We start from the raw sequence: 18610 nt of genomic DNA, 5'->3' as shown, positions 1-18610 counted from the left end.
TTTTAGTCATTGCCATGTGTTAAGTGATGCTCCCCCACCACATTGTGCACATTACACCCAACTTTTAACTGTCCACCATTTCCTGATGGAATGCCCTTTTTTTTTTTTTTTTTTTTACCGCTTAAGTTCCTGTCCCCATTTGTGTTTGCCATCTGAGATATCGGCTATTTCAGCAAATGACGTACGGGGTGTCGGCCATGTTTTACCTTTCATCTATTGTGGCAATATGACAAAGCCCATTTAATTTTTAGTTATGGACCTCTGTTGTTCTATGGCATATTTTATAGACCTTTCTCCACATCCCTGTTTTTAGCTGTCTTATCTTTCGTCGATTGGGACTGACGTCTAGTCTTTTTAGCGCCTGTCTTCGTCTTTGTGTTTTACAGTTTTGACATGGGAGCGTATGACCTTAGTTGTTTTTTGCATCCTTGAAAAAAAGGCCGATAAAAGGCATATTGAGCCTTGTACTTTTAAAGTATCCCAAGTCAGCTACTTACAGGAAAGGAATACCAACGTGTCATCTTCAATTGTTTCTTTATGTCACTGCTTATCACTAGCACTCTATACAATAATTTTATATATCAAATTTGGTTGAAATTGATTCCACATGTTCTTGATACATGCTTTTATGTTACCCCTTCTCACCCCAAACCCTCAGCCCTACTGAAGGTTTCTTAATATGCCAGATGGTATTGATCCCCCATGATCCACAAAACAGATCAGAAGAGTGTTGCAGAACCAAAAGAAAAAACATGCCAAATTTAAAAGGACATAAAATCCCCAAGATTGTTGAAGTTTTATAGAAGCTTGAAATTTAGCACAAACTTCAATTTGAGATGACTAACAATTTCCACCATGAAACCCTGTTTCAGTCTGGCAGAAAACCCAGAGAGATTCTCGTCATATGTAAAGTATATTAAGGGCAAGGTGCAATCAATACCTTCACTGCATGATAACAATGGTGATGTTCTTGATTGCGGTGCCACAAAAGCAGAGTTACTAAACATTGTTTTCAGATTTTCCTGCACAAAGAAGATGAAGTAAGTATTCTAGATTCAAATCAAGAACAACTGCCAATATGAGCGACTTAGTAGAAGTAGATATCCTTGGTGTAGCGATCAGCTTAAAACAATTAATAAAGGCAAGACCTCTGCTCCTAATTCCATACCAGTCAATTTCCTTTCAGAGTATGCTGATATGATAGCTCCATACTTAGCAATCATATACAATTGCCCACCCATAGAAAGATCTGCACCCAAAGACTGGAAAGTTGTACAAATCACACACCAATACCCAAGAAAGAAAATAGGAGTAATCCGATGTATTAGACACACATCACTAATGTCAAATTGCAGTAGGATTTTGCAACACAAACTGTGTTCGAACAGTTATTGACAAATAGCCAATACGGATTCGGAAAATATCGTTCTTGTGAAACACTACTAGGTCTTTATTTTCACATGTTAATGAGAGCTAGCTACAGGGGTGTCAAATTGATTCCATATTTTTAGATTTCCAAGTGCTTTGACACCATTCGTCACAAGGAAATTCTAATCAAATTGTGTGCCTATGGAGTATCACCTCCATTGTGCAACTGGATGCATGATTTCCTGTCAGAAAGGTCAAGGTTAGTAGTAACTGACAGAAAGTCATCGAGTAAAACATAAGTAATATCTTGTTAACCAATGAAGTGCTACAGGCCAGCTACTGCTCCTGATAAACGATTTAGGAGATGATCTGATTGGCCCTCATAGAATATTTGCAGATAATGCTGTCATTTACTATCTTTTAAAGTCATCAAATGATCAAAACGAATTGTAAAACAGATTTAAACAAGCTATATGTATGGTGGGAAAAGTGGCAATTGACTCTAAATAATGAAAAGTGTGAAATCATCCACATGAGTACTAAAAGGAGTCCTCAAATTTCTGTCACATGATAAATCACACAAATCTAAAGGCTGTGAAGTCAACTAAATACTTACAAATAACTCTAATTGAAACAATCACATAGATAATGTGGGGAAAGTAAAGCAAAGATGTGATTTATTTGCAGAACACTTAGAAAATGTAACAGGTCTACTAAAGTGTCTTCTTACTTTATGCTTGTCCGTCCTCTTGTGGAGTATTGCTGTGCAGTTTGAGATCACCATCAGATTGGATTGACTGAGGAAAACAAGGGCATTTTTCATTGCTGCAGGAACTTTTTATGAAATTTCAACTGTCAACTTTCTCCTTGAGTGTGAAAATATTTTGTTGGCACCCATTTACATAGGGGAAAATGATCATCATATAGAAATAAGATAAATCGGAGCTTGCATGGAAAGATTTAAGTGTTTGTTTTTCCCATGCGCTGTTCAAGAATGGAAGGGTAGAGAAGTAGCTGTAGCTTGTAGGTGGTTTGATGAACCCTGTGCCTGGCACTTAATAGTGAATTGCCAAGTAATGATGTAGATGTAGATGTAAATTTTTAGACAGCAAGTGATGTGTGTGCCAATTTTGGTAGAAATTACTTCAGGCATTAGAGATATGCTGGTATGTCACTGTCTTTGCATGATCCCTGTCCCCCAACTCTAGAGGTGAAACATCATTGTCACTGTTATGAAGAATTCTAGCGACCCCTAAAGCTGTGGTCGGGGTAAATACTGGTTGTTAACAAATATTTTTTTCATCTTGCAGCTTCTCACACCCAAGGAGTGGTCGGGGTATATAAGCCTGTGATATTTTTGTACAAATAATGAGTTAAATATATGTATTTTACATAATATTTGACTGAAATAGCTCCAGACATACAACTGTTTGATCATTACATCCACTCCTGTATGGAGAATGTAGAAACAGCCATCCCTGACATAAAGAAACAGTAGAAAGAGTTGAAAATGAATAAGTCACCCAGTGTGGATGGAATTCCAATTCAGTTTTATAGAGTGTAGACGCTGGCATTGGCCAACTTAGTATGTGTTTATTGCAAATCTCTCACCCAGTACAAAGGTCCAAGTGACTGGAATAGAGCGCAGGTGACTCCTGTATAAAAGGAGGGTAAAAGAACAGACCCGGAGACTTGCATACGTATATACTTAACACCAGTTTGCTCCCTATCGTATTCTATGTTCGAATATAATAAATTTCTTTGAGGCAGAAAAGCTTTTATGTACAAATCAGTGTAGGTTTAGACAGCATTGCTCACGTGAAACTCAGCTTGTCCTATACTCGCGCGATACCCCGCAAAATATGGATGAAGGCACCAGGCAGATACCATATTCCTAGATTTCTGGAAAGTGTTTGACACAGTGCTTCACTGCAGACTGTTAAAGAAAGTCTGAGCTGCCATTCATCACAGCAACTAGAAATAATGTTGCAATCACCCTGTATCGTCCTACAGTAATTCAGTGATGACACTTCTCCGTACACGATAGCGTCATCGGCTAACTGTTGCAGGTTGCTGCTTACTGTATTCATTAGACTGTTTACATATATGCAACAAGGGTGAGCCCATCGCACTTCCGTGGGGCACTCTGGACGATACCCTTCTCTGATGAACTATCGCCATCTAGGCAACATACTGGGCTCTACTACTTACCATATGACACACCTTAATTTTTAAGCAGTTTTTTAAAAATATTATCTTTACCATTTTTATTATGAGATTGCAAAGCCAGACTAAAAAAAAAACCTTGGCATATAAAACTGAACTGACCTTTAAAATTCCTGAAGATTGTCTTCTGAACTTTCTTCTTCTTCATATTCGTCGTCGTCCTCTTCATAAATAAGTTGGTCTTCATTGCCATTGAGAGCGTTACTTATGCTGCACTTCTTGGAAGATTTAACGATGTCTTCCCTCACTACACTCAAACAAATGTCAGTGGATAAAACTGTTGTGGTCTAGAGTAAGTTTAAAGCTCCTTTTGGCATGAATTGATGTTGGTTTGATCCATTATCCATTTGTTCCATTCCTCTTTCATATACACTTTAAATGGTTTATTTATTGAGACATCAAGAGATTGCAATTGTGAAGTCAGTCCTCCCAGAATAACAGCAAGCTCTGCATTTCCCTACCTCAGTTTCTCTTTAAAAGAATTTTTAAAATGGCTACTAAACTGATGTATTATCGTGTGTGAAATCCACCACCTGGCGGTATTTCAGAAGGTTTTGGCATTGTTTTGCTCTTGAAAATGATCATTGACTTTAGTACTGTCAGCACAGCATGAAAACATAAAAATGTAGTGCATTTTTTCAGGTCCACTTGTTTTTATAGTTACAGTTTTAGCACCTTTCATGGCAACAGTTCTGTTACTCGGCACATCAAATGTCGGAGGAGGTCAACCGTATTCGCTATTTGGCTCAGTTCCACACTGGTTCTCTTTTGATGTTGAATAATAAAGCAATGAAAAGATAACATTCTCTCTTCATACTCTTGTGGCATTGTCTGTGATATTTTGGTTTTAGTTCGCATACAAAGTCCATGATGGTTCTTAAACCTGTAACACCAACCAGCTCCACCCTTAAAGTCTGTTAAGTTCCACTTTAGCACTAGCTTACGAGCATGTATTTGAATCATTTTTGTATTAATTCCAGTGCCATTTTGACAGTGACCTCGAATCCATTTCGAAATGTCATCTTCTAGTTTTGGCCATTTTGCATTCAATTTTCTATTTGCACATTTAGTCTTCCTCATTTTTTTCAGTTCTTCTTAACTAGCTTTTAAGTCACGAATGGTTTTGTCTGTTGGTGGAGGGCTGAAATGCTACTCAGTTGTTCTGTTTCCACGGTCTTCTGCACATGCTGTTACTTTCAATTTAGAGTGGATCATTTGAATACTTTTTATTTATTTTCTATTTCAAAACTAGCTACTGACAAAAATATTGTACTGTTACAAGTAACACACATCACTTTCGTTTCAAGTTCACTGGCACCATAGACTGCTATGACACATCATAGGCTAGACAGTGTTCTTGGTTTGTGATAGTGGGGCAGGAGTGAGACAGTGTTAGCAAGCCTGTGAATCCCCACAACTTGTGTTCGTCCCACTGGTGCCCTGCTACTACCAGTTAAATCCAGTGTTGCCAGATACCGATAGGTTGCCCACGGCATCGAATATTTGGCCATTTTGAAGACTGACAGGAATTTTAAATCAAACACTGGACATTTTTGTATTAATTTTGAGTGTAAGATGCATCTGAATTTTGGAGGCAATTTTTCAAGGAAAAAAAAGTGTTATAGTCCATAAAATACAGATGTCTTTAAGGCATTCGCTTATCGGGGAACGTATTGTCCTGTGTGCGTGATTTCTTAAACACAAAATTCAAAAGTTCATCCTTCTTTTTGCTGTCTTCTGCCACACCAGACTGGTCAAAGAGTGAATGAATGGTTAGAAGCCTTGAACCTGCTTAGTGATTTTACAGGACTGGAATTTGCTCAGGTTTTTGGCAATGTCTTTTGTAACATATAATTGTGTAAGTTATCTGCATTTCCACATCCTGTTTTATACCCTGAGTGCAACAATCTCTGTTTCCTGAGCGTTTTCTGAATTTAATTATTAAACTATGGTGGGTCTGTTCCATCCTTAGTACATTTACTTGGCACATACTTCTCCGGAGTGCAATTTGCTGCAAGTTTAAACTTTTTACAGAATTCCTCTATGTCCGTCATATTTGAACTAAATGATGTCAATTAATCGTGTAAGGAATATGCTAACAACCGCTTATCTGCCCTTTACAACATAGAATGTCTCCTAGTCTTCTTGATAGATGTATGAACTTCAGTAGCCATTGTCACTATGATGTCATGGTCATTAATTTATATTTGCACTGTCAATATGTCAAGTGTGTCTGCAACTTGTTGTTGTTGTTGTTGTTGTTGTTATCTTCAGTCCAGAGACTGGTTTGATGCAGCCCTCCATGCTACTCTATCCTTTGCAAGCTTCTTCATCTCAAAGTAACTACTGCAACCTACATCCTACTGAATCTGCTTAGTGTATTCATATCTTGGTCTCCCTTGTTGCTGCCCTCCAATACTAAATTGGTGATCCCTTAATGCCTCAGAACATGTCCTACCAACCGATTCCTTCTTCTAGTCAAGTTGTGCCAAAAATTCCTCTTCTCCCCAATTCTATTCAGTACCTCCTCATCAGTTCGCGATCTACCCATCTAATCTTCAGCATTCTTCTGTAGCAACACATTTCAAAAGCTTCTATTCTCTTCTTGTCTAAACTAGTTATTGTCCATGTTTCACTTCGATACATAGCTACACACCATACAAATACTTTCAGAAATGACTTCCTGACACTTAAATCTACACTCTTCTTCAGAAACACTTTCCTTGCTATTGTCAGTCTACATTTTATATCCTCTCCACTTTAACCATCATCAGTTATTTTGCTCCCCAAACAGCAAAACTCATCTACTACTTTAAATGTCACATTTCCTAATGTAATTCCCTCAGAGTCACCTGATTTAATTTGAGTACATTCCATTATCCTTGTTTTGTCATCTTATATCATCCTTTCAAGATGCTGTCCATTCTCTTCAACTGCTCTTCCACGTCCTTTGCTGTCTCTGGCAGAATTACAATGTCATTGGCCAACCACAAAGTTCTTATTTTTCTCCAAGGATTTTAATTCCTACTCCAAATTTTTCGTTTGTTTTCTTTATTGCTTGCTCAGTATACAGATAGAATAACATTGGTTATAGGTTACAACCCCGTCTCAGTCCCTTCCCAACTACTGCTTCCCTTTCATGCCCCTTGACTCTTATAACTGCCATCTGGTTTCTGTACAAATTGTAAATAGCCTTTCTCTCCCTGTATTTTACCCTTGCCACCTTCAGAATTTGAAAAAGAGTATTCCATTCAAAAGCTTTTTCTAAGTCTACAAATGCTAGAAATGTAGGTTTGCCTTTCCTTAATCTATTTACTAAGATAAGTCATAGGGTCAGTATTACTTCATGTGTCCCAATATTTCTATCGAATCCAAACTGATCTTCCCTGAGGTCGCTTCTACCAGTTCTTCCATTTGCCTGTAAAGAATTTGTGTTAGTATTTTGCAGCCGTGACTTATAAAACTGATAGTTCGGTAATTTTCACACCTGTCAACATCTGCTTTCTTTGGGATTGGAATTACTAAATTCTTCTTGAAGCCTGAGGGTATTTCACCTGTCTCATACATCTTGCTCACCAGATGGTAGAGTTTAGTCATGGCAGGCTCTCCAAAGGTTATCAGTAGTTCTAATAGAATGTTGTATACTCCCGGGGTCTTGTTTTGATTTAGGCCTTTCAGTGCAGCTTTCATGCAATATCATATCTCCCGTTTCATCTTCATCTACATCCTCTTCCATTTCCATAACATTGCCCTCAAGTACATCGCCCTTGTATAGACCCTCTATATACTCCTTCCACCTTTCTGCCTTCCCTTCTTTACTTAGAACTGGTTTTGCATCTGAGCTCTCAATATTCATGCAATTGGTTCTCCCTAATTTGCCTATAGGCAGTATCTATCTTACCCCTAGTTATAGATGCCTCCACATCATTACATTTGTACTCTAAATCCCTGCTTAGCCATTGTGCGCTTCCTGCCTGCTTCATTTACTGCATTTTTATATTTTCCCCTTTCATCAATTAAATTCAATCGCTCTTTTGTTACCCAAGGTTTTTTTTTTTTTACTAGCCCTCGTCTTTTTACCTACTCTATCCTCTGCTGCCTTTACTATTTCATCTCTCAAAGCTACCCATTCTTGTTCTATTGGATTTCTTTCCCCCCGTTCTTGTCAGTCGTTCCGTAACGCTCTCTCTAAAACTCAGTAAAACCTCTGGCTCTTTCAGTTTATCCAGATGCCATCTTCTTAAATTCCCACCTTTTCTCAGTTTCGGATGTTATCTATGATTAAGTTGTGCTCTGTGCAAAATTCTACCATGCAGCTTCCTCTTTCATTCCTTGCCCCCATTCCATATTCAACTACAACTTTTCCTTCTCTTCCTTTTCTCACTATTAAATTCCACTACCCCATGACTATTAAATTTTTTTCTCCCTTCACTATTGGAATAATTTCTTTTATCTTATCATACCTATCTTCAATCTCTTCATCATCTGTGGAGCTAGTTGGCATATGTGTGTCTGTAACTATAAAATCTAAAATATTTTCATTGTGTGTGTGTGTGTGTGTGTGTGTGTGTGTGTGTGTGTGTGTGTGTGTAACTACGTCATGAGACTGTTGGTACCACCTGCAATGAATCTGTGGATGACCCAGTCTGTATTCTGTAGAGTAGTCACCTCCAACAGATGCTTCCTTGCTACTGAGCATAGACTTACTTTGGGTGATTCTACACCTGTTGGGGCGGAATCGCGTGACCGATGAAAACATCCAGTGTTCAACTAGAGGTTCTGTAGGTTGGTTATGCATGTACAGATAACTTTGCAGTCAGACTCAATCTCATACACACAATATTTTTCTCGATTGCAATAAACAATCTCTCTTGCATGGCATCCAACCTATCTTTTCAGTGTATGTTCCATGCTTGTTAAAGGTTTTGAAGCTTTCTATTTCAGGTTCCCTTTCCAAGTTTAATTTGTGCATGACGGCTTTTCTGGAAGACAGTAAACTTTGTTACAAAGGCTCAGCAATTTACTGTTAAAATTTTGACAGTGTCTCTTCTTTGTACACGAGCTGATTTCACTCTTGAAAAATTGACTGGCAACCATAGTGCAGAGAACCTAAATCTACAACTTAGCCTAAAAAACTCCATGTGCTGTCCACAAGCATTCACTACCCGAGTAGGTGCTGCTTTTATGTAATGCACCCCTGATCAATCACAGGCAGTCCTACAATTCCCCATACCATAAAGCAGATCCAGGACTCTGCAGCCTAGACTGTCACACAGTCAACAGAGCCTCTGGTTTATACCCTCCACTTGGCTTGAAACCAGATGCAATGGACAACGTGGATTCAGAAAGAGATCAACGACTACTGCTATTTGAGTGTGCATCAATTCCATATGAATCCTGATGAACAAGAAACAGGAATCAATATGAGTATTTATTGACCTGTCAAAAGGTTTTGACATGATGGACCATAAGATTCTACTTTCAGAGCTTGAAAAATATGGTACTCGAGGTCTGTCCAACATCTGGATCAGTTTCTTCCTGTGCAATTGTAAGTATGTAGTGTGCATCAGGCATAAAAATATCCACCTAAAAACTGTATCTGAACACTTGTCAGGCTATAAAGAAAACAAATATGGTGTACCCCAAGGATTAGTAATTGGACACCCTTTTGTTCCTTCTGTATATAAATGATCTCAACTTAAATGTGGATGTGCATGAAACAATCATTTGCAGATGAGACCAAGATTCTACTACAAAGAGACAACAATGAACAATTACAGTAATCAGTAAACATTGTCACAAAACAGCAGATGGGCACAGTATAACCGGCTTATAATAAGTAGTAAAAAAAATCATACTAAAATTCCACAATGTTCCAAACAAGGACATGTTCATAATATTTGCCTCCATCGATGATGAGCTAGTTGGTAACAGTACTGAAACCAATTCTTAGGACTTTGGCTTGCAGAGCAATGTAAAATGGAATAAGCACGTTGAATACCTTAATGCAGAACTAACAAGACATTTTACCTTCTTTGTTCACTAAAATCATGCTGTAGTGGGAAAACAGTAATGAAGGCGTAGCACACGTACTTGTATTCTTGCTTAAATATGGAGCCACACTCTGTGGAAACTGTAAAACAGCTAATAGCACTTTCATACTACAAAAATGGGCCATAAGAATCGTGTTTGGATGCGAACCTAGAGATCCTTGCAAACCCCTGTTTGATACCTGGTATTCCTCCATTACCATGTGTATACATTATAGAACCCCCTTACATTCTTAAAATACATATTATAGGTAAGGACTGCAGACATAAAAAAAAACCAGTGATATTCACAATCACTTTACCAGACAAAACATAAAATTTTACACACAACCCAAATCAATGCATCTCTGTGCCAGAAAGGTACTTTCCTTATGGGAGTCAAATTTTATAATAAACTTGCTGATAACATAAAAGATATTACCGAGGTCAAAACCTCTGGAAAATCTCTAAAGTCATATTAACAGCATCACTGCTTTTACTGTATTGAAGAATATTTTAATTTATGAATTGTGTGTGTGTGTGTGTGTGTGTGTGTGTGTGTGTGTGTGTGTGTGTAAAATAATTGTTGAACTAAAAAAAACTACAGTGTGCGGACACTTTATTCAACAGGTAAACGCCACTACTGATATTCGGATTTAGGTTATGGCATGTTCGAGATGCCTGCCATCATTGGTGGTGATGTGCGCAGACAAATAGCGAAATTCTGCATGACCCACTGAAATCTAGGAACATTGATGCTGTCAATGACTTCCTGAATGGCTGTTTCAAGCTTGGCTATGGTTCCTGGGTTATTGCTGTACACCTCCTCTTTAATATAGCCCCACAGAAAGGAGTCACATGTGTTCAGATCCAGAGAATATGGTGGCCGCCAATCAATGACCATGCCAGTGGCCTCTGCGTACCTGAGAGCCAGAATGCAGTCCCCATAGTGCTCCTCTCGGACATCAAACACTCTTCTGCTTTGATGGGTTTGAGCTCCATTTTGCATGAACCAGATCTTGTCGAAATGAAAGTCACTTTGGATAATGTGGATGAAATCATCTTCCAAAACCTTCACGTACCATTCAGTTGTCACTGTACCATCAAGGAATATTGCACCGATTATTCCATGACTGGACAGTGCCCACCATACAGTCACCCGCTGAGGTTGAATAGACTTCTCGATCGTGAAATGTGGATTCTTAGTCCCCCAAATGCATCAATTTTGCTTATTGATGAACCCATCCAAATGAAAGTGGACTTCGTCGCTAAACCAAACCATATTCACATCAAAGTCCTGTTCATCAATTCTGTGGCCAATATGTTGGCGAAACACTACCGCTGATCCATGGCCCTGGGACTTAATGGCTGATTGGTTGAATTTTGTATGGGAGGAGATGTAGGCCTCCTGGTTGATTCCCACCTGTTGTGCAACTTGTCTGAAACACAGTGCATGTCTTCTCAATGTTTTCAAGTGTTTTCACACTTTTTGGATGACAGACATTGCCAACATTTGTCATCACGAAGACTACCCATTCTCACAAACTTGCAAATCTAATTCTTGACTGTTAGTACTCTTGGACCGGGTGTCTTCAGATTGAACTTGGTCACAGACTTCCTTTGAGCTTTAGTTGGGCTGTTATTGCTTGCAAAGTAGGCCTGCAAATAGCCAACAACAACAACGTGTGTATGCATGTGCATACTAATTCCCATCATGCCCCATGGCCAACCATGCAGTTTGAACGTTCCAAAGCAGACTGTTTAGAAGCTATGGTGATTTTATTTCACACAGTTCAGTAACTGTCACCCTGTAAATACTTTATATTATTGTAACCTTAAATAAGTTTGAAAAAAAAAAATGCTTTTGCAGACAACAGGACCAATAAATACAATACAATAAAATTCTGGATGCAACACTGCAAATGGCGAGCACTTCTTGCACCATGGGAGCAAGATCAGCATTTTTCACCACTTCTCCCAACTGCCCCTAAGAACTGAGGATGGCCTCAGAACCCAAGTGAGAGACATCATTGATGCTAACATGAGCCACAACTTGTAAATGACTGCACCCTACACCCCCGATACCTGCAGGCAGTGCTGTCTCTGCATCTCGAATTTTCCCCACTGGCAGACATATCACGCCAGCATTCTTTTCAGTCCTGGACACACATTTGTAAGGAGTTCCACCATGTGTTTGACAAGAGAACTCTCAATAATTGGCAAACCCTCCTCGTGTGCCAATTCAGACCCTGCTCATGGAGCGACCACTTGTTCACTAAAAGGGTGGATGGACGAGGCCAGACATCCAGACCCCACACTGACTCTCCAACTTGGATTACGTGAATACGTTATGACCTTCCTCCCCCCCCCCCCCCCCACACACACACACACACACACACACTTTCTCACTGTGGTGAGTACGGTTGCTCCATGTCAGGTATGCTGAAAGGTCCCTCAGCAGCAGAAACCTTGTGCAAAAAAAGCAGCACTTCAGGTGATAGTCAGCTCCTCCTGTGCCTGCACACAGAAAGTGCACTCCCTGTGCATCCAACTGTTAAAATTCAAATTAAAACAATAACCACAATATTATGAAAGGGATAGATTGCTACTCACCATTGAGCAGATATTCTGAGTCGCAGATAGACACAACGAAAAGACTGTCAAACAAGTAAGCATTTGGCCGCACACGCTTGCAACCAGTCTCTGGCTGCTGAGGTCAGCATGTGAGCAGCAGCAGCAGTCTGGGTGGTGAGGGTAAGGAGGTGTCTGGGACAGGGAGGAGGATGGTAATGTGCTGCTTTTGGGAGCATATAGGCACAAGGTGGAGAGATATGGCAGCTACATGCAGTCAGGAAGTTAGACAGAGGGTGGGGGGAGCAGTGGCAAAGGAGAGAAGTAAAGATTGTGAGTGTGTTGATGGAATAGATGGCTATATTGTGCTGGAATGAGAACAGGGAAGGGGATAGGTGGGTAGAGCATGATGACTAGCAAAGATTGAGACGAGGACGCTTACAGGAACATAGGCTATATTGCAGGGAGAGCTCCCACGTCCACGATTTAGAAAAGTTGGTGTTGGTAGAAACAATTCAGATGGCACATGCTATGAAGCAGTCATTGAAATGAAGAACATCACTTTGGGCTGCATGCTCAGCAGTTGGGTGGTCCAGCTGTTTATGACCATAGTTTATCAGTGGCCATGCAAGCAGACAGATAACGTGTTGGTTGTCATAACCGCATAGAACACAGCACAGTGGTTGCAGCTTAGCTTGTAGGTCACGACAGGTTTCACATACAACCCTGCCTTGGTGATGCTTGTGACAGGATGGGAGTAGATCCCGTACATTCTCCCACCACCACCTACTCCAGTCCTGTCACAAGCATCACCTATCCCATCAATGACAGGGCTAGCTGTGAAACCAGTCATGTAATCTAAAAGCTAAGCTACAACCACTATGTTGTTTTCTACATGGGTATGACAACCAAAAAGCTGTCTGTCTGCATGACTGGCAACCAACAAGTGATGGCCAAGAAACAGCTGGACCATCCAGTTGAGCACACTGCCCTACACAACTCTTTTCATTCCAATGATTGCTTCACAGCCTGTGCCATCTGGATCCTTCCTTTTGTGAAATGCACAGGTGGGAACCCTCCTGGCCTCGGCCGTAGTTAGTCATTATCCTTTACCACCTTTTGCCATGTCTGTTTTCAATACAGCACTACACAACCCTTTGTTCCAACAATATAACCACAATCTTTACTTCTTCCTTTTCTGTTGCCACCCCTCCCCCTCCGTGCCCTGCGTCCAACTGCTCGACTGCACAAAGCTGCCCTACCCTCTCTCGACCTCGTCCCTGTATGCTCCCACAAGCAGCACTTTACCACCCCCGTCCCACCTCCTACCCTGCTATCCCACCCCCTTCCTGCTCCAGCTTCTTCCTGACCCTCACCACCCAGATCGCTTCTCCCAACATGCACTGGTGTCAGTAGCCAGAGACTGTGGTCGTGTGTGTGTGTGTGTGTGTGTGTGTGTGTGTGTGTGTGTGTGTGTGTGTGAGAGAGAGAGAGATGTAATTATTCCATCCTGGGTTTTTCATTTTTTAAATTAAAACAATAGACACAAAAAAGATAAATGCTAATCCTGCTATCTTTCAGACAAGAATTTGGACTGTCAAACTTGTTAAACTACAGGTTACGTTACCGTACAGGTTACGTTACCGTACTCAACTACAAAAAAAAAAAAAAAAAAAAAGAAGTTCAAATGTGTGTGAATTCCTAAGGAACAAACCTGCTGAGGTAATTGATCCCAAAACACACCACACACACACACACACACACACACACACACACACACACACACTCTCTACATAAACTAACTTATGCTAAGAAAACACACACATCCTTGCCCGAGGGAGGACTCGAACCTCCGGTGGGAGGGGCCGTGCAATCCCTGACGTGGCTTCTCAAACCACCCAAGTCAACTGCAGTGTTGCAGGCAGCTGAACTAAAAGTTACAAAGTATGAAGATGACAAATAAAAATGGGCCCTCTTGTTGTTTACTTAGGGCTTTGCACTATCAATCTAAAGATCACATACACAGGCTACTAGAAAGTACTGACTCTGTCACGGAAGTTACATAATTGAACACTGAACCACTTATTTAATTTCTTCAATATAAAGAATATATCTAAAGAAATTGCGAGTATCAAACAATGGAAAATCCAGGATGGAATGATGAGCATCCATCTTGTAGTTTACATGAAAAATGTTGTTGTTGTTGTTGTTGTTGTGGTCTTCAGTCCAGAGACTGGTTTGATGCAGCTCTCCATGTTACTCTATCCTGCGCAAGCTGCTTCATCTCCCAGTACATACCGCAGCATACATCCTTCTGAATCTGCGTTGTGTATTCATCTCTTGGTCTCCCTTCACGCTGCCCTCCAATACTAAATTGGTAATCCCTTGATGCCTCAGAACATGTACTACCAACCGATCCCTCCTTCTAGTCAAGCTGTGCCACCAACTCCTCCTCAATTCTATTCAATACCTCCTCATTAGTTACGTGATCTACCCATCTAATCTTCAGCATTCTTCTGTAGCACCACATTTCGAAAGCTTCTATTCTCTTTTTGTCTAAACTATTTATCGTCGACGTTTCACTTCCATACATGGCTACACTCCATATAAATACTTTCAGAAACGACTTCCTGACATTTAAATCCATACTCGATGTTAACAAATTTTTCTTCTTCAGAAACGCTTCCTTGCCATTGCAAGTCTACATTTTATATCCTCTCTACTTCAAACCATCATCAGTTATTTTGCTCCCCAAATAGCAAAACTCCTTTACTACTTTAAGTGTCTCATTTCCTAATCTAATTCCCTCAGCATCACCCGACTTCATTCAACTACATTCCATTATCCTCATTTTGCTTTTGTTGATGTTCATCTTATATCCTTCTTTCAAGACACTGTCCATTCCATTCAACTGCTCTTCCAAGTCCTTTGCTGTCTCTGACAGAATTACAATGTCATCGGCTAACCTCAAGGTTTTTATTTCTTGTCCATGGATTTTAATACCTACTCCGAATTTTTCTTTTGTTTCCTTTACTGCTTGCTCAATATACAGATTGAATAACATCGGGGATAGGCTACAACCCTGTCTCACTCCCTTCCCAACCACTGCTTCCCTTTCATGTCCCTCGACTCTTATAACTGCCATCTGGTTTCTGTACAAATTGTAAATAGCCTTTCGCTCCCTGTATTTTACCCCTGCCACCTTTAGAATTTGAAAGAGAGTATTCCAGTCAACATTGTCAAAAGCGTTCTCTAAGTCTACAAATGCTAGAAACATAGGTTTGCCTTTCCTTAATCTAGTTCTAAGATAAGTCATAGGGTCAGTATTGCATCACGTGTTTCAACATTTCTGCGGAATCCAAACTGATCTTCCCAGATGTCGGCTTCTACTAGTTTTTCCATTTGTCTGTAAAGAATTCATGTTAGTATTTTGCAGTAGTGACTTATTAAACTGATAGTTCGGTAATTTTCACATCTGTCAACACCTGCTTTCTTTGGGATTGGAATTATTACATTATTCTTGAAGTCTGAGGGTATTTCGCCTGTCTCATACATCTTGCTCACCAGATGGTAGAGTTTTGTCAGGACTGGCTCTCCCAAGGTTGTCAGTAGTTCTAATGGAATGTTGTCTACTCCGGTGGCCTTGTTTCGACTCGTATCTTTCAGTGCTCTGTCAAACTCTTCGCGCAATATCATATCTCCCATTTCATCTTCATCTACATCATCTTCCATTTCCATAATATTGTCCTCAAGTACATCACCCTTGTATAGACCCTCTATATACTCCTTCCACCTTTCTACTTTCCTTTCTTTGCTTAGAACTGGGTTTTCATCTGAGCTCTTGATATTCATACAAGTGGCTCTCTTTTCTCCAAAGGTCTCCTTAATTTTCCTGTAGGCAGTATCTATCTTACCCCTAGTGAGATAAGCCTCTACATCCTTACTTTTGTTCTCTAGCCATCCCTGCTTAGCCATTTTGCACTTCCTGTCGATCTCATTTTTGAGACGTTTGTTTTCCTTTTTGCCTACTTTGTTTACTGCATTTTTATATTTTCTGCTTTCATCAATTAAATTAAATATTTCTTCTGTTACCCAAGGATTTCTACTAGCCAACATCTTTTTACCTACTTGATCCTCTGCTGCCTTCACTACTTCATCCCTCAAAGCTACCCATTCTTCTTCTACTGTATGTCTTCCCCCATTCTTTTCAATTGTTCCCTTATGCTCTCCCTGAAACTCTGTACAAGCTCTGGTTTATCCAGGTGCCATCTCCTTAAATTCCCACCTTTTTGCAGTTTCTCAAGTTTTAATCTACAGTTCATAACCAATAGATTGTGGTCAGTCCACATCTGCCCCTGGAAATGTCTTACAATTTAAAACCTGGTTCCTAAATCTCTGTCTTACCATTTATAATCTATCTGATACCTTTTAGTATCTCCAGGGTTCTTCCATGTATACAACCTTCTTTCATGATTCTTAAACCAAGTGTTAGCTATGAATAAGTTATGCTCTGTGCAAAATTATACCAGGCGGCTTCCTCTTTCATTTCTTACCCCCAATCCATATTCACACACTACGTTTCCTTCTCTTCCTTTTCCTACTATCAAATTCCAGTCACCCATGACTATTAAATTTTGGTCTCCCTTCACTATCTGAATAATTTCTTTTATCTCATCACACATTTCTTCAATTTCTTTATCATCTGCGGCACTAGGTGGCATATAAACTTGTACTACTGTAGTAGGCATGGGCTTCGTGTCTATCTGGGCCACAATAAGGCGTTCACTATGCTGTATGTAGTAGCTTACCTGCACTTCTATTTTTTTTCATTATTAAATCTACTCCTGGAGGTTGCATGGGTGAGAGGGAGAGTGCACACCAATGCTGATAATTGATTATGGATTTGTCGGTTGCACCAGCTATTAAACAAAAAACAAAAAAAACACCCACATTAACAGATGCATTGCAAAACAAACATTACATTTGACAAGCAGTTTAGTTTAATTCATTGCGCTTTAAAGGCTTCTCTTAAAGAAGAAGACACTGTTACACCGAATATCAATGATGTTACCAGCACATAAATCTCTCTAGCAGTGAGAATTCTGCAATCATATATAATGGAGCTTGTTAAGGTAAAAGTTTGTGGATAGAGTATCATCATATTCCATTCTTTTAGCACAACTTGTAATCAATGAAATATGTTAAATACTTTTAGGGAAGTGGTAATTGAAATGCAGTTGATGATAACTTTTGCTAAATCATATGAAGTTAAAGCCAAGACATGTGAAATATAACTGAAGCTTTCATTTAGCTGTCAGCATTGTTGTATATAGAATTCATACAGAAGCGATAGTCTCATTCATTTCATTTAAAACTGACCGCAACATTGAATTCAGAATTCATAGAAAAGTAAGGTTATTCATTGCATCGAAGTGCTAATCTGTACTACACTAAATTACCTCTCATTAAAATTCACACCATATAAACATCCTGTTATTACATTCGATTTATATTACACTACACAGATATGCTAACGCACATAAAAAAGAATTTCTGTTCACCAACTCTTTGCACAATAGCCACATAAAAATATAATTGAAATGCACATCAATTTACTGCTGTTTACAGAGATTTGATAACTATGTTGAAAAGGAATGCTATGTACCTGTGCCGCTTTAAGTGTAGTGCTGCGTTCAATAAAAGTTACTTGACCTGCGATAATAATGTATACCTTGTCTTCTCAAATCTCCTTGTAAAAGTAAAATGGCTATACTTCCTAGCTTTAAGAAGTAAAATTTCCTTCCTCAGGGACAGAGGGATGGAGTGGGAAGGTTGAAAGTAGGTTGTATGATTGTTACTTTATTATTATTGTTTGTTTTTAAACTTATTTATGCTCACTGAGCAAACCAGAGAAATGAGTACATAAAGGATGAACCATAACTCCAGCAACAAAATTTTGGAGGTTGTTCAGGGGCATTTTCTGAGTGTTTTGGTGTAAGGGATGTGTGGTCTCTAGTAGCTCATTACAGAGTAATTACATTGTCTTTGATTTCTTACACCCCCTCCCCTTGTATCCTTATCACAATGGAAATATCTGTAAAACAGTGCAAATGTCAACAGAGTGTGCTGTGTGTCTTTTTGGAAACAAACTTTTTCCGTTCTCTCCTGGTAGTTGCTATTGACAACAATAAGATCCACTTTACCCTTGGTCCTCACACCTGCATTCAGTACTGCTTGGTCCTGTCCCTCATTTCTATTTTCGGCAGTGTTGTATGTTATCAGAGAGACAAAGCTGTATGGATATGTTTACTGTTGAAGAACTGACCAATATGCATCTTCTTTATGGGCCCACTGAATGCAGTAGAAAAGCAGCACAATGACACTGGTCAACTGTTCCTGCTGCAATGGCAACCACA

Source organism: Schistocerca cancellata, chromosome 3 (assembly GCF_023864275.1).
Source record: "Schistocerca cancellata isolate TAMUIC-IGC-003103 chromosome 3, iqSchCanc2.1, whole genome shotgun sequence".
Lineage (NCBI taxonomy): Eukaryota > Metazoa > Arthropoda > Insecta > Orthoptera > Acrididae > Schistocerca > Schistocerca cancellata.
This window is presented reverse-complemented; position numbering follows the sequence as displayed.